The 10,000-nt window shown below is 50.3% G+C and overlaps 1 protein-coding gene across 1 annotated transcript in view; it reads right to left on the bottom strand.

The window, feature by feature from the left end:
• LOC137652690 (uncharacterized) overlaps window positions 1-10,000 on the bottom strand; it is a 104,001-nt gene that overhangs the window by 92,792 nt on the left and 1,209 nt on the right. The window lies entirely within an intron of this gene.

Below are 10,000 nucleotides of genomic sequence, written 5' to 3'. Positions count from 1 at the left end.
GTTCTTTTGCTGCTGGCTGACATCGGTTGTTTACCTTTTCCGGCCGGCTAATGTCAGCCCTTGTCTGCCGGTCTCTAGGAGCAGTGGCCGGCAGCTGGGTGCTACCTTGTGTAGCCGACATTGGCTGTTGACGGCCGGCAGTTACTGCCGGCCGGCACATGCATTTGAACCAGCGTTCTGCCACCTTATAGCTGTTAAGTAGTATACTTTAAAGCTAGTTATGGTGTGTGCCGGCCGGCAAGTGCCGGCCAGCACATAACCTTCTATACTGTACCAGTATTCTTCAGTATAACATATACTGTAAGAAGAAAACTATAGTATAAGTCTTGGTACAGCACTGTGTGTTCTAACACTTTTGTGTTGTCTTGCACAGCCTTTTGCTGTTGCCTTACAGATAAGAAAGTGAGTGCTTTCTTATCTATTATCCAGGATTTTAAAATCATTGCTTAGGTGTGAGCTACACCTGTTTCCTCTGGAAACTCTGCATTGGTTATTCTAGAAGAGATTAACCATTCGATTTTATTATATGGAAGGCTGCAGCAATTGGTTGTGAAGGAAACACAAGTGTGTGTCTTTCCTTTCTGAATTTTATGCTATATTATGCATATCCAGTGATACATAGTTCACTTGATACTCATGGAAATTTCTTCACTTTACAGGAGGACCCTCCGAAGTGCGGAAGTGTTTTCTTCAACGTCCGCAGTAAGAACCTCTGCAGACATGAGTTTTGTAGGAGGCACGCAGCATGCGCTGTCTCCAAGGGTGATCTCCAGTATTGGGACCCTCAGGTATGTACCGTGTGCACTAACCTGGTTACTGAGGCCTTTGATTCCCCTAGGACGGCGGAATAAAGGGATTTAGCAAGGGAGAAGCTTCGTACCTGGGTAAGGGGCTTCCTGAAGAACACCTCTGGACCTTATCTTCCAAGTAAGAAGATGAGGGCGTATCTTTTCCCTAGGGCATCAGCTGATGCAGTGATTCCCCAGCCTCAAGAGGAGATCCCCCAAGTTCAGATCCAGGTGGATGCTGAAGTCGCGGTTGCTTTGCAATACATCCAGTTGGATGACAGAATGTCTGACGTGGACGAGCGTCTGGAGGAAGACCTCCTGGCAGGAGGCCAGGATGAAGTTCAAGCCCCAGACATTGTAGAGGAAGAGGCCGACGAGGTGTCGGATACTCCGGTTCAGATCCTGGAGCCTATTCCCTCAACATCGTCCGCTCTCCCAGTAGAGCTGGGACTGGCCCTCTCCTCGATTGTTGGAATGATCCAACAAATGCAGAAGGAGAATCAGGAGAAGGCGGCTGCAATGGAACTGCAGATGCAGAGGCTTGCAGCATCACATGGGCCCCAGAAAAGGCTCAATGTGGAAGACCTTCCCTTGTGCTCAGATGCTAACCCATGGAGGTATGCTGAGCACATGCCGATGACGACTGGAAAGATCGTCATCTCGGATAACTTGGGTTCAGTTCCCCTAGAGGAGGTGGAATTCTGGCCCAGCAAGGGGTCATATCCGGACTGTTATGTCCGGCTGAGGAAGGAACCAGCTTCAAAGGAGGAGACAGAGCCGAAGGAGGTCATAGTGATGGACCATGCTAAGGCTCAAGCTTTGCTTTCATCCTCGATGAAAGAGAGGGGCTTCACGAACTCAAAGGTAGCTGCATTGAGCAAGAAGCTCCCTTCCTTTGTGTCCTCTCCTGCTAGAGCCTTCCCCTTTTTACAGAAAGGGTTTGCGGCTGTACTAAAAGCAGTCGAGGCCGGCAAGCCTTGCCCCTCCCTGGAGGAGTGTAAACCCTTGTCACTGTCCCTGCCTATGGACCACAAAGACTGGAAGGACGTCCATCTTACCTTCTCAGTTGGGAAATTGGAGGCTGATATTGCCGGACGTCAGTTCGGCGAGGACCTCCCTAAGCTGTCTGACTTTCTCTTGCGGAGAGAGCTCGAGACAAAAGAAAGACTAGCTGCCTCAATGTCTCTTCAGACTACTCTTGAGACGATGGCAAGTGACCCAAGGTCCATGAAATGTTCATGGTAGTGGCCAAGACTCATCTGGCCACAGTGACGAAGGATCTTTATAGCTTCGTCAGGGCGAGGAGAGCTTGTAGGGAGTTCGTGTTCACCTCGGCTACGGTGAGGTACGCGTCAAGGAAACTAATCTCCTCCAACATTTGGGGCAAAGACCTTTTCCCTACCGAATTGGTCAAAGAAGTTGTTGATAGGGCCGCCACGGAGAATAGAAACCTTCTCCAAAAGTGGGGCCTGGCTATCAAAAGAAAGTCTTCCCCGGATGAGGGTCCTCAACCAAAGAGGAAGACTATGAGGACTAGGCTACCATCTCGGCCAGCCAAGCCTCTTAAACAGCAACAGCAACTGCAATTGCCATTGCCTTCAGTGCCCCAGATGGTGGCACAAACCCCGACCACATTCCAGTGGGTACCCCAGGCCGTGTCGACACAGTCCACGGCATTCACCCCAACGTTCGAAGGACAGTCTACTTCCTTTCAAGCAAAGACTAGGGAGATGCCAGAGGCTCATCTAGGCGCCCCTCAAGGGGAAGGGGATTCAGGGGTGGTCGTGGTCAGGGAGGCAAGACCTCAGGACGGCAGTCCAAGTGAAATGATGCCGGTAGAAGGGAGACTTCAGGAATTTCGGGATCGATGGACCTTCGATCCCTGGGCCCACAGCCTACTCAAGAACGGACTGGGCTGGAGCTTGTACAGCACTCCACCCCCGTGCCCTCGGTTTTTCCAACACGCCACCCCCGTTCTGGAGGAGTACGTTCAAGAACTGTTGGAGAAAAAAGGGATCCGAAGGGTGAAGTCCATCAAATTCCAAGGGAGGCTGTTTTGTGTTCCCAAGAAAGACTCGGAAAAGCTCAGAGTCATTCTGGACTTGTCGCCACTCAACAAGTTCATAGTGAATTACAAATTCAAGATGCTAACACTGCAACACACAAGGACCTTACTGCCCAAGAGGGCATATTCCGTCTCCATACACTTGTCAGACGCCTATTGGCACGTTCCAATCAACCGTCGACTCTCCCCCTACCTAGGGTTCAAGCTACAACGAAGACTATACGCCTTCAGAGCCGTACCATTCGGGCTGAATATAGCCCCAAGGATTTTCACGAAGCTTGCGAGAGTAGCTCTCTAACAATTACGCCTAAAGGGAATTCAGGTAGTAGCCTACCTGGACGACTGGCTGGTGTGGGCAGCATCCGAGACAGAATGCTTGCAAGCTTCCAGTCAAGTGATCCAGTTCCTAGAGTATCTAAGCTTCAAGATCAACAGAAAAAAGTCTCGACTTTCTCCATCTCAAAAGTTCCAGTGGCTGGGAATCCAATGGGACCTAATGTCACACCGTTTCTCCATCCCGGCGAAGAAAAGGAAGGAGATAGCGGATTCTGTCAAGAGACTTCTAGATTCCGAAAGGATATCAAGACGCGAACAGGAGAGGGTACTGGGCTCTCTCCAGTTTCCTTCGGTGACAGACCCAGTGCTAAGAGCACAGCTAAAGGATGCAACTGGAGTTTGGAGAAGTTATGCATCAAATGCGCGAAGAGATCTGAGAAGACCAGTTCCGCTTCGACTACGTACTCTTCTCAGGCCTTGGTCCCAAGCCAGACATCTAAAGAAGTCGGTTCTTCTTCAGCCACCTCCCTCGTCGGTGACGATTCACTCAGACGCCTCGAAGGAGGGAGGGGGAGGTCACTCTCATCGGAAAAAAGTCCAGGGGACTTGGTCCAAGCTATTCAAGACCTTTCACATAAACTTTCTAGAAGCTATGGCAGTGCTCCTAACCTTAAAGAAAGTCTCCCCGCGTCACTCGATCCACATAAGGTTGGTGATGGACAACGAGGTAGTTGTGAGATGCTTGAATCGACAAGGATCAAGGTCACCACCTCTCAACCAGGTGATGTTGGCCATCTTCCGATTGGCGGAAAAGAAGAAGTGGTACCTGTCGGCAGTTCACCTTCAAGGAGTCCGCAATGTGACAGCGGACGCTCTATCCAGGTTCACAACGATAGAATCGAAATGGTCCTTAGATGCAGGATCATTCTCCTTCATTCTGAATCAAGTCCCAGAACTGCAGATAGACCTCTTTGCGACGAAAGACAACAAGAAGTTGCCTCTGTATGTGTCCCCATACGAGGACCCCTTAGCGGAAGCAGTGGACGCGATGTCCCTCGACTGGAACAGATGGTCCAGGATTTATCTGTTCCCTCCTCACAACCTTCTGTTGAGGGTCCTCAACAAACTGAGATCCTTCAAGGGGGTAGCGGCAATAGTGGCCCACTAGTTGCCGAACAGCGTGTGGTTCCCCCTGGCATTGGAACTACGGCTGAAGTTTGTACCGCTACCAGATCCAGTTCTGACCCAGCGAGTCCAGAAGTCGACTATCTGCGCTTCATTACAGAAAAACCGGACCCTGCAGCTCATGATTTTCTCTCCCTAGCGGTGAGAAAGTGTTTCGGGATTTCGAAAGCCAGCATAGACTTCCTAGAGGAATATAAGTGCAAATCTACTAGAAGGTAATATGAGTCATCTTGGAGAAAATGGGTGGCCTTTGTCAAGGCGAAGAATCCGCAGGAGATCTCGACAGACTTCTGCTTATCTTTCTTCATCCACCTTCACGGTCAAGGGTTGGCAGCTAACACGATTTCGGCGTGTAAGTCTGCTTTGACAAGACCCATTCTATATGCCTTCCAGGTCGACCTCGCTAACGAGATCTTTAATAAAGTTCCGAAAGCCTGCGCTAGGCTCAGACCTTCAGCACCTCCAAAGCCCATTTCATGGTCTTTAGACAAAGTCCTTCATTTCGCTTCTCTGTTGAGCAATTAGGAGTGTGCGTTAAAGGATTTGACACAAAAAGTTATTTTCCTATTTGCACTCGCGTCCGGGGCAAGGGTTAGTGAGATTGTAGCCCTCTCGAGAGAGGCAGGTCGTGTTCAGTTCCTGGATGGGGGAGAACTGAACCTGTTTCCGGATCCTACGTTTCTCGCCAAGAATGAGTTACCCACCAACAGGTGGGGTCCCTGGAGAATCTGCCCTCTGAAAGAAGATGCATCTCTATGTCCAGTAGAAGGCCTAAAGGTCTATCTTCGTAAAACTTCAGACTTCAAGGGTGGTCAACTATTCAGGGGAGAAACATCAGGCTCAAATTTATCTCTGAATCAACTCAGAGCGAGAATCACATATTTTATTCGCAGAGCGGATCCTGACAGTACACCCGCAGGTCACGATCCGACTGGAAAGATCGTCATCTCGGATAACTTGGGTTCAGTTCCCCTAGAGGAGGTGGAATTCTGGCCCAGCAAGGGGTCATATCCGGACTGTTATGTCCGGCTGAGGAAGGAACCAGCTTCAAAGGAGGAGACAGAGCCGAAGGAGGTCATAGTGATGGACCATGCTAAGGCTCAAGCTTTGCTTTCATCCTCGATGAAAGAGAGGGGCTTCACGAACTCAAAGGTAGCTGCATTGAGCAAGAAGCTCCCTTCCTTTGTGTCCTCTCCTGCTAGAGCCTTCCCCTTTTTACAGAAAGGGTTTGCGGCTGTACTAAAAGCAGTCGAGGCCGGCAAGCCTTGCCCCTCCCTGGAGGAGTGTAAACCCTTGTCACTGTCCCTGCCTATGGACCACAAAGACTGGAAGGACGTCCATCTTACCTTCTCAGTTGGGAAATTGGAGGCTGATATTGCCGGACGTCAGTTCGGCGAGGACCTCCCTAAGCTGTCTGACTTTCTCTTGCGGAGAGAGCTCGAGACAAAAGAAAGACTAGCTGCCTCAATGTCTCTTCAGACTACTCTTGAGACGATGGCAAGTGACCCAAGGTCCATGAAATGTTCATGGTAGTGGCCAAGACTCATCTGGCCACAGTGACGAAGGATCTTTATAGCTTCGTCAGGGCGAGGAGAGCTTGTAGGGAGTTCGTGTTCACCTCGGCTACGGTGAGGTACGCGTCAAGGAAACTAATCTCCTCCAACATTTGGGGCAAAGACCTTTTCCCTACCGAATTGGTCAAAGAAGTTGTTGATAGGGCCGCCACGGAGAATAGAAACCTTCTCCAAAAGTGGGGCCTGGCTATCAAAAGAAAGTCTTCCCCGGATGAGGGTCCTCAACCAAAGAGGAAGACTATGAGGACTAGGCTACCATCTCGGCCAGCCAAGCCTCTTAAACAGCAACAGCAACTGCAATTGCCATTGCCTTCAGTGCCCCAGATGGTGGCACAAACCCCGACCACATTCCAGTGGGTACCCCAGGCCGTGTCGACACAGTCCACGGCATTCACCCCAACGTTCGAAGGACAGTCTACTTCCTTTCAAGCAAAGACTAGGGAGATGCCAGAGGCTCATCTAGGCGCCCCTCAAGGGGAAGGGGATTCAGGGGTGGTCGTGGTCAGGGAGGCAAGACCTCAGGACGGCAGTCCAAGTGAAATGATGCCGGTAGAAGGGAGACTTCAGGAATTTCGGGATCGATGGACCTTCGATCCCTGGGCCCACAGCCTACTCAAGAACGGACTGGGCTGGAGCTTGTACAGCACTCCACCCCCGTGCCCTCGGTTTTTCCAACACGCCACCCCCGTTCTGGAGGAGTACGTTCAAGAACTGTTGGAGAAAAAAGGGATCCGAAGGGTGAAGTCCATCAAATTCCAAGGGAGGCTGTTTTGTGTTCCCAAGAAAGACTCGGAAAAGCTCAGAGTCATTCTGGACTTGTCGCCACTCAACAAGTTCATAGTGAATTACAAATTCAAGATGCTAACACTGCAACACACAAGGACCTTACTGCCCAAGAGGGCATATTCCGTCTCCATACACTTGTCAGACGCCTATTGGCACGTTCCAATCAACCGTCGACTCTCCCCCTACCTAGGGTTCAAGCTACAACGAAGACTATACGCCTTCAGAGCCGTACCATTCGGGCTGAATATAGCCCCAAGGATTTTCACGAAGCTTGCGAGAGTAGCTCTCTAACAATTACGCCTAAAGGGAATTCAGGTAGTAGCCTACCTGGACGACTGGCTGGTGTGGGCAGCATCCGAGACAGAATGCTTGCAAGCTTCCAGTCAAGTGATCCAGTTCCTAGAGTATCTAAGCTTCAAGATCAACAGAAAAAAGTCTCGACTTTCTCCATCTCAAAAGTTCCAGTGGCTGGGAATCCAATGGGACCTAATGTCACACCGTTTCTCCATCCCGGCGAAGAAAAGGAAGGAGATAGCGGATTCTGTCAAGAGACTTCTAGATTCCGAAAGGATATCAAGACGCGAACAGGAGAGGGTACTGGGCTCTCTCCAGTTTCCTTCGGTGACAGACCCAGTGCTAAGAGCACAGCTAAAGGATGCAACTGGAGTTTGGAGAAGTTATGCATCAAATGCGCGAAGAGATCTGAGAAGACCAGTTCCGCTTCGACTACGTACTCTTCTCAGGCCTTGGTCCCAAGCCAGACATCTAAAGAAGTCGGTTCTTCTTCAGCCACCTCCCTCGTCGGTGACGATTCACTCAGACGCCTCGAAGGAGGGAGGGGGAGGTCACTCTCATCGGAAAAAAGTCCAGGGGACTTGGTCCAAGCTATTCAAGACCTTTCACATAAACTTTCTAGAAGCTATGGCAGTGCTCCTAACCTTAAAGAAAGTCTCCCCGCGTCACTCGATCCACATAAGGTTGGTGATGGACAACGAGGTAGTTGTGAGATGCTTGAATCGACAAGGATCAAGGTCACCACCTCTCAACCAGGTGATGTTGGCCATCTTCCGATTGGCGGAAAAGAAGAAGTGGTACCTGTCGGCAGTTCACCTTCAAGGAGTCCGCAATGTGACAGCGGACGCTCTATCCAGGTTCACAACGATAGAATCGAAATGGTCCTTAGATGCAGGATCATTCTCCTTCATTCTGAATCAAGTCCCAGAACTGCAGATAGACCTCTTTGCGACGAAAGACAACAAGAAGTTGCCTCTGTATGTGTCCCCATACGAGGACCCCTTAGCGGAAGCAGTGGACGCGATGTCCCTCGACTGGAACAGATGGTCCAGGATTTATCTGTTCCCTCCTCACAACCTTCTGTTGAGGGTCCTCAACAAACTGAGATCCTTCAAGGGGGTAGCGGCAATAGTGGCCCACTAGTTGCCGAACAGCGTGTGGTTCCCCCTGGCATTGGAACTACGGCTGAAGTTTGTACCGCTACCAGATCCAGTTCTGACCCAGCGAGTCCAGAAGTCGACTATCTGCGCTTCATTACAGAAAAACCGGACCCTGCAGCTCATGATTTTCTCTCCCTAGCGGTGAGAAAGTGTTTCGGGATTTCGAAAGCCAGCATAGACTTCCTAGAGGAATATAAGTGCAAATCTACTAGAAGGTAATATGAGTCATCTTGGAGAAAATGGGTGGCCTTTGTCAAGGCGAAGAATCCGCAGGAGATCTCGACAGACTTCTGCTTATCTTTCTTCATCCACCTTCACGGTCAAGGGTTGGCAGCTAACACGATTTCGGCGTGTAAGTCTGCTTTGACAAGACCCATTCTATATGCCTTCCAGGTCGACCTCGCTAACGAGATCTTTAATAAAGTTCCGAAAGCCTGCGCTAGGCTCAGACCTTCAGCACCTCCAAAGCCCATTTCATGGTCTTTAGACAAAGTCCTTCATTTCGCTTCTCTGTTGAGCAATTAGGAGTGTGCGTTAAAGGATTTGACACAAAAAGTTATTTTCCTATTTGCACTCGCGTCCGGGGCAAGGGTTAGTGAGATTGTAGCCCTCTCGAGAGAGGCAGGTCGTGTTCAGTTCCTGGATGGGGGAGAACTGAACCTGTTTCCGGATCCTACGTTTCTCGCCAAGAATGAGTTACCCACCAACAGGTGGGGTCCCTGGAGAATCTGCCCTCTGAAAGAAGATGCATCTCTATGTCCAGTAGAAGGCCTAAAGGTCTATCTTCGTAAAACTTCAGACTTCAAGGGTGGTCAACTATTCAGGGGAGAAACATCAGGCTCAAATTTATCTCTGAATCAACTCAGAGCGAGAATCACATATTTTATTCGCAGAGCGGATCCTGACAGTACACCCGCAGGTCACGATCCGACTGGAAAGATCGTCATCTCGGATAACTTGGGTTCAGTTCCCCTAGAGGAGGTGGAATTCTGGCCCAGCAAGGGGTCATATCCGGACTGTTATGTCCGGCTGAGGAAGGAACCAGCTTCAAAGGAGGAGACAGAGCCGAAGGAGGTCATAGTGATGGACCATGCTAAGGCTCAAGCTTTGCTTTCATCCTCGATGAAAGAGAGGGGCTTCACGAACTCAAAGGTAGCTGCATTGAGCAAGAAGCTCCCTTCCTTTGTGTCCTCTCCTGCTAGAGCCTTCCCCTTTTTACAGAAAGGGTTTGCGGCTGTACTAAAAGCAGTCGAGGCCGGCAAGCCTTGCCCCTCCCTGGAGGAGTGTAAACCCTTGTCACTGTCCCTGCCTATGGACCACAAAGACTGGAAGGACGTCCATCTTACCTTCTCAGTTGGGAAATTGGAGGCTGATATTGCCGGACGTCAGTTCGGCGAGGACCTCCCTAAGCTGTCTGACTTTCTCTTGCGGAGAGAGCTCGAGACAAAAGAAAGACTAGCTGCCTCAATGTCTCTTCAGACTACTCTTGAGACGATGGCAAGTGACCCAAGGTCCATGAAATGTTCATGGTAGTGGCCAAGACTCATCTGGCCACAGTGACGAAGGATCTTTATAGCTTCGTCAGGGCGAGGAGAGCTTGTAGGGAGTTCGTGTTCACCTCGGCTACGGTGAGGTACGCGTCAAGGAAACTAATCTCCTCCAACATTTGGGGCAAAGACCTTTTCCCTACCGAATTGGTCAAAGAAGTTGTTGATAGGGCCGCCACGGAGAATAGAAACCTTCTCCAAAAGTGGGGCCTGGCTATCAAAAGAAAGTCTTCCCCGGATGAGGGTCCTCAACCAAAGAGGAAGACTATGAGGACTAGGCTACCATCTCGGCCAGCCAAGCCTCTTAAACAGCAACAGCAACTGC

This window comes from Palaemon carinicauda, chromosome 14 (assembly GCF_036898095.1).
Source record: "Palaemon carinicauda isolate YSFRI2023 chromosome 14, ASM3689809v2, whole genome shotgun sequence".
NCBI lineage: Eukaryota > Metazoa > Arthropoda > Malacostraca > Decapoda > Palaemonidae > Palaemon > Palaemon carinicauda.
This window is presented reverse-complemented; position numbering and strand designations above follow the sequence as displayed.